The following is a 24,924-nucleotide window of genomic DNA, read 5'->3' on the forward strand; positions in this document are numbered from 1 at the left end:
TGTCAGCATCTCTCTCTGAGGTCACCACCTCCCTAACAACTTTGACCAATAGGCTGAGCTCCTGCAAAAGTCCTTTGTGATGTCACTGTCACACCCAACCATCCCCTGAAGTGCTAATGTCCTGCTGCTGGCCTGACACTTTGAAGGTTTGAGCTACTCTCTGGGGATCACCCCACTCCATGCGTCTTCATTCTACGAAGCAAGCCGGCCAAACAGTAAAACATCAGAGGCTGCTCCCAATGCTACACTCAGTGTTTCCAAAATTAGTAGACTTGATGGGCAGAAGAGACCTTTAGAGCATCTAATCTAAGCCCCTGCATATCATAGGCTTCCTGTATAGTACAATAGTTACTTTTTGGGCACACACATTCCAGAAAGGCATCTTGTCTTGATTAAATGACATCAAGAGATGGAGAATCCAACACTTTTCCTTTTAGTGAGTGCCAGCGGTCTCCATTTCCCCTTCCACTAGCTCGCCATTTACAGGGAGCCAGAGCAGTACCTGCAGCAGGGAGTGGGAGTTGCTAAGGCCTCAGAGGAACAGCCCCTGCGGTGTCTCAGGCACCTGGCGCAAGTGCCGGATGATGCGGAGCAGGTGCATCGCTTTGGCCGTGACGTCCTCCTGCTGCAAGGGAATGAGAACCTGTGTCATAACTATAAAGGGAAGGGTAACAGCTGTCCTGTGTACAGTACTATAAAATCCCTTCTGGCCAGAGACTCCAAAATCTTTTCCCTGTAAAGGGTTAAGAAGCTCAGGTAACCTGGCTGGCATCTGACCTAAAGGACCAATAAGGGGACAAGATAATTTCAAATCTTGGGGGGGTGGGGGGGGAGGCTTTTGTTTGTGTTCTTTGTTTTGGTTGTGCGTTCGCTCTCGGGACTGAGGGGGACCAGACATCAATCCAGGTTCTCCACATCTTTCTAAACAAGTCTCTCCTATTTCTAACTTCTAAGTAAATAGCCAGGCAAGGCGTGTTAGTTTTCCTTTGTTTTCTCAACATGTAAATGTACCTTTTACTAGAGTGTTTATCTTTGTTTGCTGTACTTTGAACCTAAAACTAGAGGGGAGTCCTCTGAGCTCTTTAAGTTTGATTACCCTGTATGGTTATTTCCATACTGATTTTACAGAGATGATTTTTACCTTTTTCTTTAATTAAAAACCTTCTTTTTAAGAACCTGATCGATTTTTTCCTTGTTTTAGATCCAAGGGGGTTGGATCTGTATTCACCAGGAGTTGGTGGGAGAAAGAAGGGGGAATGGTTAATTTCTCCTTGTTTTAAGATCCAAGGGGTTTGGATCTGTATTCACCAGGGAATTGGTGAAGGTCTCTCAAGGCTACCCAGGGAAGGAAATTAGCCTTGGGACGGTGGCAGCGGACCAGAGCTAAGCTGGTAGTTAAGCTTAGAAGTTTTCATGCAGGCCCCTACATTTGTACCCTAAAGTTCAAAGTGGGGATACAGCCTTGACATGGTGGTAGCGGTGGGATCATTTTAAACCCAAAGCCAGTGAGATTTTTTTTTCCTTCTAGCTGCTTGAAAAGCAGAGCTGGAGATAGATGCATATCTTATCTCTCCTTGCCTGAAGGCAGAGGTGTTAAGTTTTTTTAACAAGGTCCTTTGTTAAGAGAAGTGTTCAAATGAGCCAACGACAGGGTAAAAGGAATTTACAAGCTGAATTGGTTTTTTTTTCTTTTTACATCCTCGGGAGTAGCTAGTTAGAAAGTCTCTCTTAACTCAGCAGCAGCCAGAGCTGAGAGCTTCCCAGTTTCAGTCAACTGCAGAGGGGGTGACCCAGCACAAGAAAACAGGAAAATGACTACCAAAGAAGTAGCTAAAAAAATAGAACTGGCTAAACTAAAAGCAGAAGAAAATGAAAGAAAACATCAGAGACTGCTTCAATTAACAAAACTCAAGACACAGCAGAGAAAAAGAGAAGAAAAAGCCAAAGAGGAGGCCCACAAGAGAGAGATGAAGTTGAAAGAAAAAGAAATGGAGCTGAAAAAAAAAAGAGATGGAGGAGAGAGAAAAAGAAAGGAAGCATGAACTGGAAGTAGCAAAGGCTAAGCAAGCTTTCACCCCCATCCCTGTTCCTGAGCCGTCCACCAGGGCCCCGGCTGTCTTACCAGAGACCCAGACAAAGGTGGTGGAACCGGATCCCCTGCCAACGACTGCAACAGCCGTAGTGAATCCAATCCCAGAGACCCAGCCAAAGCCAGTCCCAGAACCGGAACTGGCAACGCAACCAGCACCAGGACCATTGCCAGCACTGAGTCCAGCGCTTGCAAACCCGTCTACAACTCCAACGCCAGAGGGCACCAGCGAGCCTGACCTGGCGGAAGCAGCAGATAACCCTACCCAAGAGGCTCAGCCAGAGCCTGAGATACCACATAGTGCACCAGTGGACAGCGGATCACAGTCAATGGAAACAGCCCCAGCACCTGCATCACTTCCAGAGGGACCAAGCCCCAGTCCACAATCCAAGGAGGAACTGATGTCTCCAGCATCAAGGAAACAGTTCCAGGCCGAGCAGGAAGCAGATAACAGCCTTCAGAAAGTTTGGGCGGCGGCGTGGAGCACCCCACCGCCTCTCAGCTCTTCTAACCCATCCCGGTTTGTTATAGAACAAGGACTTTTATACAAGGAGACTCTTTCTGGTGGGCACCAGAAAAACTGGCATCCTCAAAGACAGTTGGTAGTTCCCACTAAGTATCGGGTAAAGCTCTTGAGCTTAGCCCACGATCATCCCAGTGGCCATTCTGGGGTGAACAGAACCAAGGACCGGTTGGGGAAGTCCTTCCACTGGGAGGGAATGGGCAAGGACGTTGCTAATTATGTCCGGTCTTGTGAGGTGTACCAACGAGTGGAAAAGCCCCAAGACCAGGTTAAAGCCCCTCTCCAGCCACTACCCATAATTAAGGTCCCATTTCAGCACGTAGCTGTGAATATTCTGGGTCCTTTTCCCAAAAAGACACCCAAAGGAAAGCAGTACGTACTGACTTTCATGGATTTTGTTACCCGATGGCCGGAAGCAGTACCCTTAAGCAACACCAGGGCTAAAAGTGTGTGCCAGGCATTAACAGACATTTTTGCCGGGGTAGATTGGCCCTCCAACATCCTTGCAGATTCGGGAACTAATTTCCTGGCAGGGACCATGAAAAACCTGTGGGAAGCTCATGGGGTGAATCACTTGGTTGCCACCCCTTACCACCATAAAACCAATGGCCTGGTGGAGAGGTTTAATAAAACTTTGGGGGCCATAATATGTAAATTCATAAATGAACACTCCAATAATTGGGACCTAGTGTTGCAGCAGTTGCTTTTCGCCTACAGGGCTGTACCACATCCCAGTTTAGGGTTTTCACCATTTGAACTTGTGTATGGCCGCGAGGTTAAGGGGCCATTACAGTTGGTGAAACAGCAATGGGAGGGGCTTACGCCTTCTCCAGGAACTAACATTCTAAACTTTGTAAGCAACCTACAAAGCACCCTCCGACACTCTTTAGCCCTTGCTAAAGAAAACCTAAAAAATGCTCAGAAAGAGCAAAAGGCCTGGTATGATAAACATTCCAGAGAACGGTCCTTCAAAGTAGGAAACCAAGTCATGGTCTTAAAGGCGCTCCAGGCCCATAAAATGGAAGCGTCGTGGAAAGGACCATTCGCGGTCCAGGAGCGCCTAGGAGCTGTTAATTATCTCATAGCCTCCCCCACCTCCAACATAAAGCCCAAGGTATACCATGTTAATTCTCTTAAGCCCTTTTATTCCAAAAAATTAAAGGTTTGCCAGTTTACAGCCCAGAAAACAAATAACGCAAAGTGGCCTAAAGGTGTCTATTACGAAGAAAAAAAGGATGGTGGCGTAGAAGAGGTGAACCTCTCCACGACCCTTGGACGTCTGCAGCGACAGCAGATCAAGGAGCTGTGCACAAGCTTTGCACCAATTTTCTCAGCCACTCCAAAACGGACCGAACGGGCATACCACTCCATTAACACAGGTAATGCTCACCCAATTAGAACCCCACCCTACCGGGAGTCACCTCATGACAAAACTGCTATACAAAGGGAGATCCAGGACATACTACTGATGGGTATAATCCGCCCCTCTAATAGGTGGTGGGAGGGGAACAGGAGAAAGGACAAAAGAAGTAAGAGATGAAGAGAAAGGAAGGAGGGATGGAGGAAAAGGTAAAACGAAAAGGACAAACCCTAATGTCCCCAGTGATTCTACGGGACAAAATCCCAGGGAGGGAATAAAATTCTGACACATTAAACTAGTGTTTTCCATGCCTAGAATTCAGCTGGCGCCAGATGGATCAGACTGAGCAGGTTCCAAAACCTCTTGGAGGCTCTTACCTTCTCAACAGGGACGTCTGTTTTCTAGTAAAATCAGTAAAAGGAAAGGAAAAAACTCGAAAGAGGCTCCTGCTCGCACTCAAATACGTGAACCCTAATACTCTCTCAGTCCTCCAAGAGAGACTTGAAGAAGGAGCGGCGAACAGCAGAGGCTAAGAGCGGGAGTTTGACTGGGAGTTCGCTTGGGGAGAGCTCACTGAGGCTTACATCTGCAGGTTTCTCTGAGTAGTTCCTGCAACAGTTGAGGAAGTTCTTAAGAAGACGGTGATGTGGAAGGTGAGCGATCAGAGATGACCTTGAGCGGATCACTGCAGACTATGTGGCTCTGGGAAGAAGGATAAAGGAGTTTGAGGCGCAAGTGGTGTTCTCGTCCATCCTCTCTGTGCAAGGAAAAGGCCGGGGTAGAGACCGTCGAATCGTGGAAGTCAACGAATGGCTACACAGGTGGTGTTGGAGAGAAGGCTTTGGATTCTTCAACCATGGGATGGTGTTCCAAGAAGGAGGAGTGCTAGGCAGAGACGGGCTCCACCTAACGAAGAGAGAGAAGAGCATCTTCGCCAGCAGGCTGGCTAACCTAGTGAGGAGGGCTTTAAACTAGGTTCACCGGGGGGAAGGAGACCAAAGCCCTGAGGTAAGTGGGGAAATGGGATCCTGGGAGGAAGCACAAGCAGGAGAGCGCAAGGGGGGAGGACTCCTGTCTCATGCTGAGAAAGAGGGACGATCGATGAGTTATCTTAAGTGCCTATACACAAATGCAAGAAGCCTGGGAAACAAGCTGGGAGAACTGGAAGTCCTGGCACAGTCAGGGAACTATGATGTGATTGGAATAACAGAGACTTGGTGGGATAACTCACATGACTGGAGTACTGTCATGGATGTATATAAACTGTTCAGGAAGGACAGGCAGGGCAGAAAAGGTGGGGGAGTTGCGTTGTATGTAAGAGAGGAGTATGACTGCTCAGAGCTCCTGTATGAAACTGCAGAAAAACCTGACAGTCTCTGGATAAAGTTGAGAAGTGTGAGCAACAAGGGGGATGTCATGGTTGGAGTCTGCTATAGACCACCAGACCAGGGGGATGAGGTGGACGAAGCTTTCTTCTGGCAACTAGCAGAAGTTGCTAGATCGCAGGCCCTGGTTCTCATGGGAGACTTTAATCACCCTGATATCTGCTAGGAGAGCAATACAGCGGTGCACAGACAATCCAGGAAGTTTTTGGTACGCGTAGGGCACAATTTCCTGGTGAAAGTGCTGGAGGAACCAACTAGGGGCAGAGCTTTTCTCGACCTGCTGCTCACAAACAGGGAAGAATTAGTAGGGGAAGCAAAAGTGGATGGGAACCTGGGAGGCAGTGACCATGAGATGGTCGAGTTCAGGATCCTGACACAAGGAAGAAAGGAGAGCAGCAGAATACGGACCCTGGACTTCAGAAAAGCAGACTTTGACTCCCTCAGGGAACAGATGGGCAGGATCCCCTGGGAGAATAACATGAAGGGCAAAGGGGTCCAGGAGAGCTGGCTGTATTTTAAAGAATCCTTATTGCGGTTGCAGGAACAAACCATCCCGATGTGTAGAAAGAATAGTAAATATGGCAGGCGACCAGCTTGGCTAGACAGTGAAATCCTTGCTGATCTTAAACGCAAAAAAGAAGCTTACAAGAAGTGGAAGATTGGACAAATGACCAGGGAGGAGTATAAAAATATTGCTCAGGCATGCAGGAGTGAAATCAGGAAGGCCAAATCACACTTGGAGTTGCAGCTAGCAAGAGATGTTAAGAGTAACAAGAAGGGTTTCTTCAGGTATGTTAGCAACAAGAAGAAAGTCAAGGAAAGTGTGGGCCCCTTACTGAATGAGGGAGGCAACCTAGTGACCGAGGATGTGGAAAAAGCTAATGTACTCAATGCTTTTTTTGCCTCTGTCTTCACGAACAAGGTCAGCTCCCAGACTGCTGCACTGGGCAGCACAATATGGGGAGAAGGTGACCAGCCCTCTGTGGAGAAAGAAGTGGTTCGGGACTATTTAGAAAAACTGGACGTGCACAACTCCATGGGGCTGGATGCGCTGCATCCAAGGGTGCTAAAGGACTTGGCGGATGAGATTGCACAGCCATTAGCCATTATTTTTGAAAACTCATGGCGATCGAGGGAGGTCCCGGATGACTGGAAAAAGGCTAATGTCGTGTCCATCTTTAAAAAAGGAAAGGAGGAGGATCCAGGGAACTACAGGCCAGTCAGCCTCACCTCAGTCCCTGGAAAAATCATGGAGCAGGTCCTCAAGGAATCAATGATGAAACACTTAGAGGAGAGGAAAGTGATCAGGAACAGTCAGCATGGATTCACCAAGGGGAAGTCGTGCCTGACTAACCTAATTGCCTTCTATGATGAGATAACTGGCTCTGTGGATGAGGGGAAAGCAGTGGATGTGTTATTCCTTGACTTTAGCAAAGCTTTTGATACGCTCTCCCACAGTATTATTGCCACCAAGTTAAAGAAGTATGGGATGGATGAATGGACTGTAAGGTGGATAGAAAGCTGGCTGGATTGTCGGGCTCAACGGGTAGTGATCAATGGCTCCATGTCTAGTTGGCAGCCGGTTTCAAGCGGAGTAGTGCCCCAAGGGTCGGTCCTGGGGCGGGTTTTGTTTAATATCTTTATTAATGATCTGGAGGATGGCTTTTTCTTCTCTTTTTCTCTGCTGTGTCTTGAGTTTTGTTAATTGAAGCAGTCTCTGATGTTTTCTTTCATTTTCTTCTGCTTTTAGTTTGGCCAGCAACACACACACACACACACATATACCACTCCTGGTGGTGGGAGGGGAACAAGAGAAAGGACAAAAGAAGTAAGAGATAAAGAGAAAGGAAGGAGGGATGGAGGAAAAGGTAAAACGAAAAGGACAAACCCTAATGTCCCCAGTGATTCTACCAGACAAAATCACAGGGAGGGATTAAAATTCTGCCACCTTGAACTAGTGTTTTCCATGCCTAGAATTCAGCTGGCACCAGATGGATCAGACTGAGCAGGTTCCAAAACCTCTTGGAGGCTCTTACTTTCTAAACAGGGATGTCTGTTTTCTAGTAAAATCAGTAAAAGGAAAGGAGACAACTCGAAAGAGGCTCCTGCTCTCACTCAAATACGTGAATCCTAATACTCTCTCAGTCCTCAAGAGAAACCCCGAGAAGGAGACTTGCTGAAGCAAAGCCACAGGGGTCTCTGAGGTTTCCCTGGCCATGCGCCCCTGTCCTGCCTGGCTGATGTCAGCATCTCTCACGGAGGTCACCACCTCCCTAACACCTTTGACCAATACGCTGAGGTCCTGAAAAGGCCTTTGTGATGTCACTGCCACACCCACCCATCCCCGGAAGTGCTAATGTCCTGCTACTGGCCTGATACTTTGAAGGTTTGAGCTACTCTCTGTGGATCACCCCACTCAATGCGTCTTCATTCTAGGAAGCAATCCGGCTAGACGGTAAAACATCAGAGGCTGCTCCCAATGCTACACTCAGTGTTTCCAAAATTAGGAGACTTTATGGCCACAAGAGACCTTTAGAGCATCTCATCTAAGCCCCTGCATATCATAGGCTTCCTGTATAGGACAATAGTTACTTTTTGGGCAGAAACATTCCACAAAGGCATTTAGTCTTCATTCAATGACATCAAGAGATGGAGAATCCACCACTTTCCCATTTAGTGAGTGCCAGGGGGCTCCATTTCCCCTTCCACTAGCACCCCATTTACAGTGAGCCAGAGCAGTACTTGCAGCAGGGAGTAGGAGTTGCTGATGTTCACAAAGGCACAGCCCCTGCAGTGTCAACTTTGCACGAGGGGAGGTGAAGAGCACCCCCAGCAACACACACACACACACACACCACTCTTGGTGGTGGGAGGGGGACAAGAGAAAGGAAGGAGGGATGGAGGAAAAGGTAAAACGAAAAGGACAAACCCTAATGTCCCCAGTGATTCTACGGCACAAAATCCCAGGTGGGCTATAAAATTCTGCCACCTTGAACTAGTGTTTTCCATGCCTTGAATTCAGCTGGCACCAGATGGATCAGACTGAGGAGGTTAAAAACCTCTCCAAGGCTCTTACCTTCTCAACAGGCACGTCTGTTTTCTAGTAAAATCAATAAAAGGAGAAATCTCGAAAGAGGCTCCTGCTCGCACTCACATACGTCTCCCACAGTATTCTTGCCGCCAAGTTAAAGAAGTATGGGCTGGATGAATGGACTGTAAGCTGGATAGAAAGCTGGCTAGATCGTCGGGCTCAACGGGTAGTGATCAATGGCTCCATGTCTAGTTGGCAGCCTGTTTCAAGCGGAGTGCCCCAAGGGTCGCTCCTGGGGCCGGTTTTGTTTAATATCTTTATTAATGATCTGGAGGATGGTGTGGACTGCACTCTCAGCAAGTTTGCAGATGACACTAAACTAGGAGGCGTGGTAGATACACTAGAGGGTAGGGATAGGATACAGAGGGACCTAGACACATTAGAGGATTGGGCCGAAAAAAACCTGATGAGGTTCAACAAGGACAAGTGCAGAGTCCTGCACTTAGGACGGAAGAATCCCATGCACTGCTACAGACTAGGGACCGAATGGCTAGGTAGCAGTTCTGCAGAAAAGGACCTAGGGGTCACAGTGGATGAGAAGCTGGATATGAGTCAACAGTGTGCTCTTGTTCCCAAGAAGGCTAACGGCATTTTGGGCTGTATAAGTAGGGGCATTGCCAGCAGATCGAGGAACGTGATCGTTCCCCTTTATTCGACATTGGTGAGGCCTGATCTGGAATACTGTGTCCAGTTTTGGGCCCCACACTACAAGAAGGATGAGGAAAAATTGGAAAGAGTCCAGCGGAGGGCAACAAAAATGATTAGGGGTCTGGAGCACATGACTTATGAGGAGAGGCTGAGGGAACTGGGATTGTTTAGTCTCCAGAAGAGAAGAATGAGGGGGGATTTGATAGCAGCCTTCAACTACCTGAAGGGGGGTTCCAAAGAGGATGGAGCTCGGCTGTTCTCAGTGGTGGCAGATGACAGAATAAGGAGGAATGGTCTCAAGTTGCAGTGGGGGAGGTCCAGGTTGGATATCAGGAAAAACTATTTCACTAGGAGGGTGGTGAAACACTGGAATGCGTTACCTAGGGAGGTGGTGGAGTCTCCTTCCTTGGAGGTTTTTAAGGCCCGGCTTGACAAAGCCCTGGCTGGGATGATTTAGCTGGGAATTGGTCCTGCTTTGAGCAGGGGGTTGGACTAGATGACCTCTTGAGGTCCGTTCCAACTCTGATATTCTATGATTCTATGATTCTAACAGGGACGTCTGTTTTCTAGTAAAATCAGTAAAAGGAAAGGAGAAAGCTCGAAAGAGGCTCCTGCTCGCACTCACATACGTCAACCCTAACACTCTCTCAGTCCTCAAAGAGAGACCTCGAGAAGGAGACTTGCTGAAGCAAAGCCACAGGGGTCTCTGAGGTTTCCCTGGCCCTGTGCTCCTGTCCTGCCAGGCTGATGTCAGCATCTCTCTCGGAGGTCACCACCTCCCTAACACATTTGACCAATAAGCTGACATCCTGCAAAAGGCCTTTGTGATGTCACTGCCACACCCAACCAAACCCTCAAGTGCTAATGTCCTGCTGCTGGCCTGACACTTTGAAGGTTTGAGGTTGTCATAACTATAAAGGGAAGGGTAACAGCTGTCCTGTGTACAGTACTATAAAATCCTCCTGGCCAGAGACTCCAAAATCCTTTTCCCTGTAAAGGGTTAAGAAGCTCAGGTAACCTGGCTGGCATCTGACCTAAAGGACCAATAAGGGGACAAGATACTTTCAAATCTTGGGGAGGGGAAGGCTTTTGTTTGTGTTCTTTGTTTGTGTGGGTGTTCGCCCTCGGGACTGAGAGGGACCAGACATCAATCCAGGTTCTCCACATCTTTCTAAACAAGTCTCTCCTATTTCAAACAAGGCGTGTTAGTTTTCCTTTGTTTTCTCAACTTGTAAAGGTACCTTTTCCTAGAGTGTTTATCTTTGTTTGCTGTACTTTGAACCTAAGACTAGAGGGGAGTCCTCTGAGCTCTTTAAGTTTGATTACCCTGTAAGGTTAATTTCCATACTGATTTTACAGAGATGATTTTTACCTTTTTCTTTAATTAAAAGCCTTATTTTTAAGAACCTGATTGATTTTTCCTTGTTTTAAGATCCAAGGAGTTTGGATCTTGATTCACCAGGAGTTGGTGCGAGGAAGGAGGGGAATGGTTAATTTCTCCTTCTTTTAGATCCAAGGGGGTTGGATCTGTATTCACCAGAAGTTGGTGGGAGGAAGGAGGGGGGATGGTTTATTTCTCCTTGTTTTAAGATCCAGGGGGTTTGGATCTGTATTCACCAGGGAATTGGTGAAAGGTTTCTCAAGGCTACCCAGGGGAGGAAATTAGCCTTGGTATGGTGGTTAAGCTTAGAAGTTTTCATGCAGACCCCTACATTTGTACCCTAAACTTCAAAGTGGGGATACAGCCTTGACACAGGTACTCTCTGTGGATCACCCCACTCAATGCGTCTTCATTCTAGGAAGCAAGCCGGCTAGACAGTAAAACATCACAGGCTTCTCCCAATACTACACTCAGTGTTTCCAAAATTTGTAGACTTTATGGCCACAAGAGACCTTTAGAGCATCTCATCTAAGCCCCTGCATATCATAGGCCTCCTGTATAGTACAATAGTTACTTTTTGGGCACATACATTCCAGAAAGGCATCTAGTCTTCATTCAATGACATCAAGAGATGGAGAATCCACCACTTTCCCTTTTAGTGAGTGCCAGGGGGCTCCATTTCCCCTTCCACTAGTTCCCCATTTACAGTGAGACAGAGCAGTACCTGCAGCAGGGAGCGGGAGTTGCTGATGGCCTCAGAGGCACAGCCCCTGCAGTGTCTCAGGAATCTGGCGCAAGTGCCGGATGATGCGGAGCTGGTGCATCACTTTTGGCCGTGACGTCCTCCTGCTGCAAGGGAACGAGAACCTGTCAGAGACTCAAACGCCCCGAGGAATCTGGAGGAATTAAGGGCACCTGGAACCAGCAGTATTTCCACCCAGCACCTGCCGACCACTGAGGGATAAATTCACCTCCTGAACCCCAGAATGGAGTCTTCTTGTCCTTTCTAGTAACCTCCAGTGCCAACCCCCCTCCTTGAAGGATGAGCTCCTGCTATCTCCCCCTCAGTGCCCTTGACAGCTGTTCCACCTCCAAACCACAGCTCAAGTTATTAGTACCTTTGGACACAGACTGGCTAACCTAGTGAGGAGGGCTTTAAACTAGGTTCGACGGGGACAGGTGAGCAAAGCCCACAGGTAAGTGGGGAACATGGAGACCGGGGAGATGGGTCAAAAACGAGAGGGAGTGTGGGCTATATTGTCAGAGAGAAAGGAGGGTCAGGACAAAACTGGGAGGAAAGATCAAACCAGTATCTTAGATGCCTATATACAAATGCGAGAAGTATGGGGAATAAGCAGGAAGAACTGGAAGTGCTAATAAATAAATACAACTATGACATTGTTGGCATCACTGAAACTTGGTGGGATTATACACATGATTGGAATGTTGGTGTGGATGGGTACAGCTTGCTCAGGAAGGATAGACAGGGGAAAAAGGGAGGAGGTGTTGCCTTGTATATTAAAAATGTACACACTTGGACTGAGGTAGAGATGGACATAGGAGACGGAAGTGTTGAGAGTCTCTGGGTTAGGCTAAAAGGGGTAAAAAAACAAGGGAGATGTCATGCTAGGAGTCTACTACAGGCCACCTAACCAGGTGGAAGAGGTGGATGAGGCTTTTTTTAAGCAACTAACAAAATCATCCAAAGCCCAAGATTTGGTGGTGATGGGGGACTTCAACTATCCGGATATATGTTGGGAAAATAACACAGCGGGGCACAGACTATCCAACAAATTCCTGGACTGCATTGGAGACAACTTTGTATTTCAGAAGGTTGAAAAAGCTACTGGGGGGAAGCTGTTCTTGACTTGATTTTAACAAATAGGGAGGAACTCGTTGAGAATTTGAAAGTAGAAGGCAGCCTGGGTGAAAGTGATCATGAAATCATAGAGTTTGCAATTCTAAGGAAGGGTAGAAGGGAGAACAGCAAAATAGAGACAATGGATTTCAGGAAGGCAGATTTTGGTAAGCTCAGAGAGCTGATAGGTAAGGTCCCATGCGAATCAAGACTGAGGGGAAAAACAACTGAGGAGAGTTGGCAGTTTTTCAAAGGGACACTATTAAGGGCCCAAAAGCAAGCTATTCCGCTGGTTAGGAAAGATAGAAAATGTGGCAAAAGACCACCTTGGCTTAACCATGAGATCTTGCATGATCTAAAAAATAAAAAGGAGTCATATAAAAAATGGAAACTGGGACAGATTACAAAGGATGAATATAGGCAAACAACACAGGAATGCAGGGGCAAGATTAGAAAGGCAAAGGCACAAAATGAGCTCAAACTAGCTACGGGAATAAAGGGAAACAAGAAGACTTTTTAATCAATACGTTAGAAGCAAGAGGAAGACCAAAGACAGGGTAGGCCCACTGCTTAGTGAAGAGGGAGAAACAGTAACAGGAAACTTGGAAATGACGGAGATGCTTAATGACTTCTTTGTTTCGGTCTTCACCGAGAAGTCTGAAGGAATGCCTAACATAGTGAATGCTAATGGGAAGGGGGTAGGTTTAGCAGATAAAATAAAAAAAGAACAAGTTAAAAATCACTTAGAAAAGTTAGATGCCTGCAAGTCACCCGGGCCTGATGAAATGCATCCTAGAATACTCAAGGAGCTAATAGAGGAGGTATCTGAGCCTCTAGCTATTATCTTTGGAAAATCATGGGAGACGGGAGAGATTCCAGAAGACTGGAAAAGGGCAAATATAGTGCCCATCTATAAAAAGGGAAATAAAAACAACCCAGGAAACTACAGACCAGTGAGTTTAACTTCTGTGCCAGGGAAGATAATGGAGCAAGTAATTAAGGAAATCATCTGCAAACACTTGGAAGGTGGTAAGGTGATAGGGAACAGCCAGCATGGATTTGTGAAGAACAAATCACGTCAAACCAATCTGATAGCTTTCTTTGATAGGATAACGAGCCTTGTAGAGAAGGGTGAGGCTGTGGATGTGGTATACCTAGACTTTAGTAAGGCATTTGATACGGTCTCGCATGATATTCTTATTGATAAACTAGGCAAATACAATTTAGATGGGGCTACTATAAGGTGGGTGCATAACTGGCTGGATAACCGTACTCAGAGAGTTGTTATTAATAGTTCCCAATCCTGCTGGAAAGCCATAACGAGTGGGGTATCGCAGGGGTCTGTTTTGGGACCGGCGCTGTTCAATATCTTCATCAACGACTTAGATATTGGCATAGAAAGTACGCTTATTAAGTTTGCGGATGATACCAAACTGGGAGGGATTGCAACTGCTTTGGAGGACAGGGTCATAATTCAAAATGATCTGGACAAATTGGAGAAATGGTCTGAGTTAAACAGGATGAAGTTTAACAAAGACAAATGCAAAGTGCTCCACTTAGGAAGGAACAATCAGTTTCACACATACAGAATGGGAAGAGACTGTCTAGGAAGGAGTACGGCAGAAAGGGATCTAGGGGTTATAGTGGACCACAAGCTAAATATGAGTCAACAGTGTGATGCTGTTGCAAAAAAAGCAAACCTGATTCTGGGATGTATTAACAGGTGTGTTGTGAGCAAGACACGAGAAGTCATTCTTCCGCTCTACTCTGCTCTGGTTAGGTCTCAGCTGGAGTATTGTGTCCAGTTCTGGGCACCGCATTTTAAAAAAGATGTGGAGAAATTGGAAAGGGTCCAGAGAAGAGCAACCATAATGATTAAAGGTCTTGAGAACATGACCTATGAAGGAAGGCTGAAAGAATTGGCTTTGTTTAGTTTGGAAAAGAGAAGACTGAGAGGAGACATGATAGCAGTTTTCAGGTATTTAAAAGGGTGTCATAAGGAGGAGGGAGAAAACTTGTTCACCTTAGCCTCTAAGGATAGAACCAGAAGCAATGGGTTTAAAGTGCAGCAAGGGAGGTCTAGGTTGGACATTAGGAAAAAGTTCCTAACTGTCAGGGTGGTTAAACACTGGAATAAATTGCCGAGGGAGGTTGTGGAATCTCCATCTCTTGAGATATTTAAGAGTAGGTTAGATAAATGTCTATCAGGGATGGTCTAGATGGTATTTGGTCCTGCCACGCGGGCAGGGGACTGGACTCGATGACCTCTCGAGGTCCCTTCCAGTCCGATAATCTATGAATGTATGAAAAAAACACTGTTCTCCACCCCCACCCAGGTTGGCCAGGGAGGCGGCTCTAGCAGGTGGGGCAGGAGGGATTCTGGCAGCAGTGAAGTGGGTTGCGGGGAAGTTGAGATCTTGCCCCAAGTCATCCCAGACACTAATGCTAAGCCACAGGATGGCAGCATCTAGTGTCAGTGGAGTCCAAACACTATTTCAACCCCACAGTTTTCGATGAACTTCCCACAAGGAGAGGTGATGAGCACCCCCAGCAACACACACACACACACACACACACACCCCACTCCTGGTGGTGGGAGGGGAACAGGAGAAAGGACAAAAGAAGTAAGAGATGAAGAGAAAGGAAGGAGGGATGGAGGAAAAGGTAAAACAAAAAGGACAAACCCTAATGTCCCCAGTGATTCTACGGCACAAAATCCAAGGGATGGAATAAAATTCTGCCATCTTAAACTACTGTTTTCCATGCCTAGAATTCAGCTGGCACCAGATGGATCAGACTGAGCAGCTGCCAAAACCTCTTGGAGGCTCTTACCTTCTAAACAGGGACGTCTGTTTTCTAGTAAAATCAGTAAAAGGAAAGGAGAAAACTCGAAAGAGGCTCCTGCACGCACTCACGTACGTGAACCCTAATACTCTCTCAGTCCTCAAAGAGAGACCTCGAGAAGGAGACTTGCTGAAGCAAAGCCACAGGGGTCTCTGAGGTTTCCCTGGCCCTGTGCTCCTGTCCTGCCAGGCTGATGTCAGCATCTCTCTCTGAGCTCACCACCTCCCTAACACATTTGACCAATAAGCTGACATCCTGCAAAAGGCCTTTGTGATGTCACTGCCACACCCAACCAAACTCTCAAGTGCTAATGTCCTGCTGCTGGCCTGACACTTTGAAGGTTTGAGGTTGTCATAACTATAAAGGGAAGGGTAACAGCTGTCCTGTGTACAGTACTATAAAATCCCTCCTGGCCAGAGACTCCAAAATCCTTTTCCCTGTAAAGGGTTAAGAAGCTCAGGTAACCTGGCTGGCATCTGACCTAAAGGACCAATAAGGGGACAAGATACTTTCAAATCTTGGGGAGGGGAAGGCTTTTGTTTGTGTTCTTTGTTTGTGTGGGTGTTCGCCCTCGGGACTGAGAGGGACCAGACATCAATCCAGGTTCTCCACATCTTTCTAAACAAGTCTCTCCTATTTCAAAAAATGCGTGTTAGTTTTCCTTTGTTTTCTCAACTTGTAAATGTACCTTTTACTAGAGTGTTTATCTTTGTTTGCTGTACTTTGAACCTAAGACTAGAGGGGAGTCCTCTGAGCTCTTTAAGTTTGATTACCCTGTAAGGTTAATTTCCATACTGATTTTACAGAGATGATTTTTACCTTTTTCTTTAATTAAAAGCCTTATTTTTAAGAACCTGATTGATTTTTCCTTGTTTTAAGATCCAAGGAGTTTGGATCTTGATTCACCAGGAGTTGGTGGGAGGAAGGAGGGGAATGGTTAATTTCTCCTTCTTTTAGATCCAAGGGGGTTGGATCTGTATTCACCAGGGAATTGGTGAAAGGTTTCTCAAGGCTACCCAGGGGAGGAAATTAGCCTTGGGATGGTGGTTAAGCTTAGAAGTTTTCATGCAGGCCCCTACATTTGTACCCTAAACTTCAAAGTGGGGATACAGCCTTGACACAGGTACTCTCTGTGGATCACCCCACTCAATGCGTCTTCATTCTAGGAAGCAAGCCGGCTAGACAGTAAAACATCACAGGCTGCTCAGAATGCTACACTCAGTGTTTCCAAAATTTGTAGACTTTATGGCCACAAGAGACCTTTAGAGCATCTCATCTAAGCCCCTGCATATCATAGGCCTCCTGTATAGTACAATAGTTACATTTTGGGCACACACATTCCAGAAAGGCATCTAGTCTTCATTCAATGACATCAAGAGATGGAGAATCCACCACTTTCCCTTTTAGTGAGTGCCAGGGGGCTCCATTTCCCCTTCCACTAGCTCGCCATTTACAGGGAGACAGAGCAGTACCTGCAGCAGGGAGCGGGAGTTGCTGAAGGCCTTAGAGGCGCAGCCCCTGCAGTGTCTCAGGCACCTGGCGCAAGTGCCGGATGATGCGGGTGCATCACTTTGGCCGTGACGTCCTCCTCCTGCAAGGGAACGAGAACCTGTCAGAGACTCAAACGCCCCGAGGAATCAGGGGGAATTAAGGGCACCTGGAACCAGCAGTATTTAAACTGACTACCTGCCCACCACTGAGGGATGAATTCACCTCCTGAACCCCAGAATGGAGTCTTCTTGTCCTTTCTAGTAACCTCCAGTGCCAACCCACCACCTTGTAGGGTGAGCTCCTGCTACCTCCCCCTCAGTGCCCTTGACAGCTGTTCCACCTCCAAACCACAGCTCAAGTTATCAGAACCGTCTTCTCCACCCCAACCCAGGTTGCGCAGGGAGGCGGCCCTAGCAGAGGGGGCAGGAGGGATTCTGCCAGCAGTGAAGTGGGTTGCGGGGAAGTTGAGATCTTGCTCCAAGTTGTCCCAGACACTAATGCTAAGCCACAGGATGGCAGCATCTAGTGTCAGTGGAGTCCAAGCACTATTTGAACCCGACAGTTTTGGATCAACTTCCCACAAGGGGAGGTGAAGAGCACCCCCAGCAAGACACACACCACTCCTGGAGGTGGGAGGGGAACAAGAGAAAGGACAAAAGAAGTAAGAGATGAAGAGAAAGGAAGGAGGGATGGAGGAAAAGGTAAAACGAAAAGGACAAACCCTAGTGTCCCCAGTGATTCCACGGGACAAAATTCCAGGGAGGGAATAAAATTCTGCCACCTTAAACTACTGTTTTCCATGCCGAGAATTCAGCTGGCACCAGATGGATCAGACTGAGCAGGTTCCAAAACCTCTTGGAGGCTCTTACCTTCTAATTTTCAAGTAAAATCAGTAAAAGGAAAGGAGAAAACTCGAAAGAGGCTCCTGCTCGCACTCACATACGTCAACCCTAACACTCTCTCAGTCCTCAAAAAGAAACCTCGAGAAGGAGACTTGCTGAAGCAAAGCCACAGGGGTCTCTGAGGTTTCCCTGGTCGTAAGCCCCTGTCCTCCCTGGCTGAAGACAGCATCTCTCTCTGAGGTCACCACCTCCCTAACACCTTTGACCAGTACGCTGAGGTCCTTGAAAAAGCCTTTGTGATATCACTGCCACACCCAACCAAACCCTAAAGTGCTCATGTCCTGCTGCTGGCCTGACACTTTGAAGGTTTGAGCTACGCTCTGTGGATCACACCACAAAATTCGTCTTCATTCTAGGAAGCAAGCTAGCTAGACAGTAAAACATCAGAGGCTGCTCCCAATACTACACTCAGTGTTTCCAAAAGTAGGAGACTTTCTGGCCAGAAGAGACCTTTACAGCATCTCATCTAACCCCCTCCATATCATAGGCTTCCAGTATAGTACAATAGTTACTTTTTGGGCACACACATTCCAGAAAGGCATCTAGTCTTCAATCAATGACATCAAGAGTTGGAGAATCCACCACTTTCCCTTTTAGTGAGTGCCAGGGGGCTCCATTTCCCCTTCCACTAGCTCCCCATTTACAGTGAGCCAGAGCAGTACCTGCAGCAGGGAGAGGGAGTTGCTAAGGCCTCAGAGGAACAGCCCCTGCAGTGTCTCAGGGACATGACGTAAGTGTCGGATGATGCGGAGCTGGTGCATCCCTTTGGCCGTGACGTCCTCCTCCTGCAAGGGAACGAGAACCTGTCAGAGACTCAAATGCCCCGAGGAATCAGGGGCAATTAAGGACACCTGGAACCAGCAGTATGTACACCCAGCCCCTGCCCACCACTGAGGGATGAATTCACCTCCTGAACCCCAGAATGGAGTCGTCTTCTCCTTTCTAGTAATCTCCAGTGCCAACCCCCGTCCTTGTAGGGTGAGCTCCTGCTACCTCCCCCTCAGTGCCCTTGACAGCTGTTCCACCTCCAAACCACAGCTCAAGTTATCAGAACCCTCTTCTCCACCCCCACCCAGGTTGGGTAGGGAGGCGGCTCTAGCAGGGGGGGCAGGTGGGATTCTGGCAGCAGTGAAGTGGGTTGCGGGGAGGTTGAGATCTTGCCCCAAGTCATCCCAGACACTAATGCTAAGCCACAGGATGGCAGCATCTAGTGTCAGTGGAGTCCAAACACTATTTCAACCCCACAATTTTCGAGGAACAGGAGAAAGGACAAAAGAAGTAAGAGATGAAGAGAAAGGAAGGAGGGATGGAGGAAAAGGTAAAACAAAAAGGACAAACCCTAATGTCCCCAGTGATTCTACGGCACAAAATCCAAGGGATGGAATAAAATTCTGCCATCTTAAACTACTGTTTTCCATGCCTAGAATTCAGCTGGCACCACGTGGATCAGACTGAGCAGCTGCCAAAACCTCTTGGAGGCTCTTACCTTCTAAACAGGGACGTCTGTTTTCTAGTAAAATCAGTAAAAGGAAAGGAGAAAACTCGAAAGAGGCTCCTGCACGCACTCACGTACGTGAACCCTAATACTCTCTCAGTCCTCAAAGAAAGACCCCGAGAAGGAGACTTGCTGAAGCAAAGCCACAGGGTCTCTGAGGTTTCCCTGGCCCTGTGCTCCCGTCCTGCCAGGCTGATGTCAGCATCTCTCTCTGAGGTCACCACCTCCCTAACACATTTGACCAATAAGCTGACATCCTGCAAAAGGCCTTTGTGATGTCACTGCCACACCCAACCAAACCCTCAAGTGCTAATGTCCTGCTGCTGGCCTGACACTTTGAAGGTTTGAGGTTGTCATAACTATAAAGGGAAGGGTAACAGCTGTCCTGTGTACAGTACTATAAAATCCTCCTGGCCAGAGACTCCAAAATCCTTTTCCCTCTAAAGGGTTAAGAAGCTCAGGTAACCTGGCTGGCATCTGACCTAAAGGACCAATAAGGGGACAAGATACTTTCAAATCTTGGGGAGGGGAAGGCTTTTGTTTGTGTTCTTTGTTTGTGTGGGTGTTCGCCCTCGGGACTGAGAGGGACCAGACATCAATCCAGGTTCTCCACATCTTTCTAAACAAGTCTCTCCTATTTCAAACAAGGCGTGTTAGTTTTCCTTTGTTTTCTCAACTTGTAAATGTACCTTTTACTAGAGTGTTTATCTTTGTTTGCTGTACTTTGAACCTAAGACTAGAGGGGAGTCCTCTGAGCTCTTTAAGTTTGATTACCCTGTAAGGTTAATTTCCATACTGATTTTACAGAGATGATTTTTACCTTTTTCTTTAATTAAAAGCCTTATTTTTAAGAACCTGATTGATTTTTCCTTGTTTTAAGATCCAAGGAGTTTGGATCTTGATTCACCAGGAGTTGGTGGGAGGAAGGAGGGGAATGGTTAATTTCTCCTTCTTTTAGATCCAAGGGGGTTGGATCTGTATTCACCAGGGAATTGCTGAAAGGTTTCTCAAGGCTACCCAGGGGAGGAAATTAGCCTTGGGATGGTGGTTAAGCTTAGAAGTTTTCATGCAGGTCCCTACATTTGTACCCTAAACTTCAAAGTGGGGATACAGCCTTGACACAGGTACTCTCTGTGGATCACCCCACTCAATGCGTCTTCATTCTAGGAAGCAAGCCGGCTAGACAGTAAAACATCAGAGGCTGCTCCCAATACTACACTCAGTGTTTCCAAAATTTGTAGACTTTATGGCCACAAGAGACCTTTAGAGCATCTCATCTAAGCCCCTGCATATCATAGGCCTCCTGTATAGTACAATAGTTACTTTTTGGGCACACACATTCCAGAAAGGCATCTAGTCTTCATTCAATGACATCGAGAGATGGAGAATCCACCACTTTCCCTTTTAGTGAGTGCCAGGGGGCTCCATTTCCCCTTCCACTAGCTCGCCATTTACAGGGAGACAGAGCAGTACCTGCAGCAGAGAGCGGGAGTTGCTGAAGGCCTCAGAGGCGCAGCCCCTGCAGTGTCTCAGGCACCTGGCGCAAGTGCCGGATGATGCGGGTGCATCACTTTGGCCGTGACGTCCTCCTCCTGCAAGGGAACGAGAACCTGTCAGAGACTCAAACGCCCCGAGGAATCAGGGGGAATTAAGGGCACCTGGAACCAGCAGTATTTAAACTGACTACCTGCCCACCACTGAGGGATGAATTCACCTCCTGAACCCCAGAATGGAGTCTTCTTGTCCTTTCTAGTAACCTCCAGTGCCAACCCACCACCTTGTAGGGTGAGCTCCTGCTACCTCCCCCTCAGTACCCTTGACAGCTGTTCTACCTCCAAACCACAGCTCAAGTTATCAGAACCCTCTTCTCCACCCCAACCCAGGTTGCGCAGGGAGGCGGCCCTAGCAGGGGGGGCAGGAGGGATTCTGCCAGCAGTGAAGTGGGTTGGGGGAAGTTGAGATCTTGCCCCAAGTTGTCCCAGACACTAATGCTAAGCCACAGGATGGCAGCATCTAGTGTCAGTGGAGTCCAAGCACTATTTGAACCCGACAGATTTGGATCAACTTCCCACAAGGGGAGGTGAAGAGCACCCCCAGCAACACACACACCACTCCTGGAGGTGGGAGGGGAACAAGAGAAAGGACAAAAGAAGTAAGAGATGAAGAGAAAGGAAGGAGGGATGGAGGAAAAGGTAAAACGAAAAGGACAAACCCTAGTGTCCCCAGTGATTCCACGGGACAAAATTCCAGGGAGGGAAGAAAATTCTGCCACCTTAAACTACTGTTTTCCATGCCGAGAATTCAGCTGGCACCAGATGGATCAGACTGAGCAGGTTCCAAAACCTCTTGGAGGCTCTTACCTTCTAATTTTCAAGTAAAATCAGTAAAAGGAAAGGAGAAAACTCGAAAGAGGCTCCTGCTCGCACTCACATACGTCAACCCTAACACTCTCTCAGTCCTCAAAAAGAAACCTCGAGAAGGAGACTTGCTGAAGCAAAGCCACAGGGGTCTCTGAGGTTTCCCTGGTCGTAAGCCCCGGTCCTCCCTGGCTGAAGACAGCATCTCTCTCTGAGGTCACCACCTCCCTAACACCTTTGACCAGTACGCTGAGGTCCTTGAAAAAGCCTTTGTGATATCACTGCCACACCCAACCAAACCCTAAAGTGCTAATGTCCTGCTGCTGGCCTGACACTTTGAAGGTTTGAGCTACGCTCTGTGGATCACACCACAAAATTCGTCTTCATTCTAGGAAGCAAGCTAGCTAGACAGTAAAACATCAGAGGCTGCTCCCAATACTACACTCAGTGTTTCCAAAAGTAGGAGACTTTCTGGCCAGAAGAGACCTTTACAGCATCTCATCTAACCCCCTCCATATCATAGGCTTCCAGTATAGTACAATAGTTACTTTTTGGGCACACACATTCCAGAAAGGCATCTAGTCTTCAATCAATGACATCAAGAGTTGGAGAATCCACCACTTTCCCTTTTAGTGAGTGCCAGGGGGCTCCATTTCCCCTTCCACTAGCTCGCCATTTACAGGGAGACAGAGCAGTACCTGCAGCAGAGAGCGGGAGTTGCTGAAGGCCTCAGAGGCGCAGCCCCTGCAGTGTCTCAGGCACATGGCGTAAGTGCCGGATGATGCGGAGCTGGTGCATCCCTTTGGCCGTGACGTCCTCCTCCTGCAAGGGAACGAGAACCTGTCAGAGACTCAAATGCCCCGAGGAATCAGGGGCAATTAAGGACACCTGGAACCAGCAGTATTTACACCCAGCACCTGCCCACCACTGAGGGATGAATTCACCTCCTGAACCCCAGAATGGAGTCGTCTTCTCCTTTCTAGGAATCTCCAGTGCCAACCCCCGTCCTTGTAGGGTGAGCTCCTGCTACCTCCCCCTCAGTGCCCTTGACAGCTGTTCCACCTCCAAACCACAGCTCAAGTTATCAGAACCCTCTTCTCCACCCCCACCCAGGTTGGGCAGGGAGGCGGCTCTAGCAGGGGGGGCAGGTGGGATTCTGGCAGCAGTGAAGTGGGTTGCGGGGAGGTTGAGATCTTGCCCCAAGTCATCCCAGACACTAATGCTAAACCACACGATGGCAGCATCTAGTGTCAGTGGAGTCCAAGCACTATTTCAACCATACAGTTTTGGATCAACTCCCAACAAGGGGAGGTGAAGAGCACCCCCAGCAACACACACACACACACACACACACACACATATACCACTCCTGGTGGTGGGAGGGGAACAAGAGAAAGGACAAAAGAAGTAAGAGATGAAGAGAAAGGAAGGAGGGATGGAGGAAAAGGTAAAACGAAAAGGACAAACCCTAATGTCCCCAGTGATTCTACCAGAAAAATTACAGGGAGGGATTAAAATTCTGCCACCTTGAACTAGTGTTTTCCATGCCTAGAATTCAGCTGGCACCAGATGGATCAGACTGAGCAGGTTCCAAAACCTCTTGGAGGCTCTTACTTTCTAAACAGGGATGTCTGTTTTCTAGTAAAATCAGTAAAAGGAAAGGAGACAACTCGAAAGAGGCTCCTGCTCTCACTCAAATACGTGAATCCTAATACTCTCTCAGTCCTCAAGAGAAACCTCGAGAAGGAGACTTGCTGAAGCAAAGCCACAGGGGTCTCTGAGGTTTCCCTGGCCATGCGCCCCTGTCCTGCCTCGCTGATGGCAGCATCTCTCTCTGAGGTTACCACCTCCCTAACACCTTTGACCAATATGCTGAGGTCCTGCAAAAGACCTTTGTGATATCACTGCCACCAATCAAACCCTTAAGTGCTAGTGTCCTGCTGCTGGCCTGACACTATGAAGGTTTGAGCTACTCTCTGTGGATCACCCCACTCAATGCGTCTTCATTCTAGGAAGCAAGTGGGCTAGACAGTAAAACATCAGAGGCTGCTCCCAATGCTACACTCAGTGTTTCCAAAATTAGTAGACTTTATGGCCACAAGAGACCTTTAGAGCATCTAATCTAAGCCCCTGCATATCATAGGCTTCCTGTATAGTACAATAGTTACTCTTTGGTCACACACATTCCAGAAAGGCATCTAGTCTTCATTCAATGACATCAAGAGATGGAGAATCCACCACTTTCCCTTTTAGTGAGGGCCAGGGGGTTCCATTTCCCCTTCCACTAGCACCCCATTTACAGTGAGCCAGAGCAGTACCTGCAGCAGGGAGTGGGAGCTGCTGATGTCCACAGAGGCACAGCCCTTGCAGTGTCAACTTCCCACAAGGGGAGGTGAAGAGCACCCCCAGCAACACACACAAACACACACACCACTCCTGGTGGTGGGAGGGGAACAAGAGAAAGCAAGGAGGGATGGAGGAAAAGGTAAAATGAAAAGGACAAACCCTAATGTCCCCAGTGATTCTACGGCACAAAATCCCAGGTGGGCTATAAAATTCTGCCACCTTGAACTAGTGTTTTCCATGCCTAGAATTCAGCTGGCAACAGATGGATCAGACTGCAGACTGAGCAGGTTAAAAACCTCTCCAAGGTTCTTACCTTCTCAACAGGCACGTCTGTTTTCTAGTAAAATCAATAAAAGGAGAAACTCGAAAGAGGTTCCTCCTCGCACTCACATACTTGAACCCTAATACTCTCTGAGTCCTAAAAAGGGAGACCTCGAGAAGGACACTTGCTAAAGCAAAGCCAAAGGGGTCTCTGAGGTTTCCCTGGTCCTGCGCTCCTGTCCTGCCTGGCTGATGTCAGCATCTCTCTCTCAGGTAACCACCTCCCTAACACCTTTGACCCATAGGCTGAGGTCCAGGATAAGGCCTTTGTGATATCACTGCCACACCCAACCAAACCCTAAAGTGCTAATGTCCTGCTACTGGCCTGACACTTTGAAGGTTTGAGCTACTCTCTGTGGATCACCCCACTCAATGCCTGTTCATTCTAGGAAGCAAGTGGGCTAGACAGTAAAACATCAGAGGCTGCTCCCAATGCTACACTCAGTGTTTCCAAAATTAGGGGACTTTATGGTCACAAGAGACCTTTAGAGCATCTAATCTAAGCCCCTGCATATCATAGGCTTCCTGTATAGTACAATAGTTACTCTTTGGGCACACACATTCCAGAAAGGCATCTAGTCTTCCTTCAATGACATCAAGAGATGGAGAATCCACCACTTTCCCTTTTAGTGAGGGCCAGGGGGTTCCATTTCCCCTTCCACTAGCACCCCATTTACAGTGAGCCAGAGCAGTACCTGCAGCAGGGAGTGGGAGTTGCTGATGTCCACAGAGGCACAGCCCTTGCAGTGTCAACTTCCCACAAGGGGAGGTGAAGAGCACCCCCAGAAACACACAAACACACACACCACTCCTGGTGGTGGGAGGGGAACAAG

The 24,924-nt window shown here is 47.8% G+C and overlaps 1 long non-coding RNA gene across 1 annotated transcript; it reads right to left on the bottom strand.

The window, feature by feature from the left end:
* Positions 1 to 508: 508 nt before the first annotated feature.
* On the bottom strand, positions 509 to 18,355 carry LOC135977912 (uncharacterized). The gene is made up of 3 exons (XR_010595344.1): positions 18,235 to 18,355; positions 11,202 to 11,326; positions 509 to 625 (listed from the first exon to the last, which is right to left on the bottom strand). It is a non-coding gene; the product is annotated as an uncharacterized LOC135977912 (long non-coding RNA).
* Between the last annotated feature and the right edge of the window lie 6,569 nt (positions 18,356 to 24,924).

The sequence above is a fragment of the Chrysemys picta genome, unplaced genomic scaffold (genome assembly GCF_011386835.1).
Source record: "Chrysemys picta bellii isolate R12L10 unplaced genomic scaffold, ASM1138683v2 scaf75, whole genome shotgun sequence".
NCBI lineage: Eukaryota > Metazoa > Chordata > Testudines > Emydidae > Chrysemys > Chrysemys picta.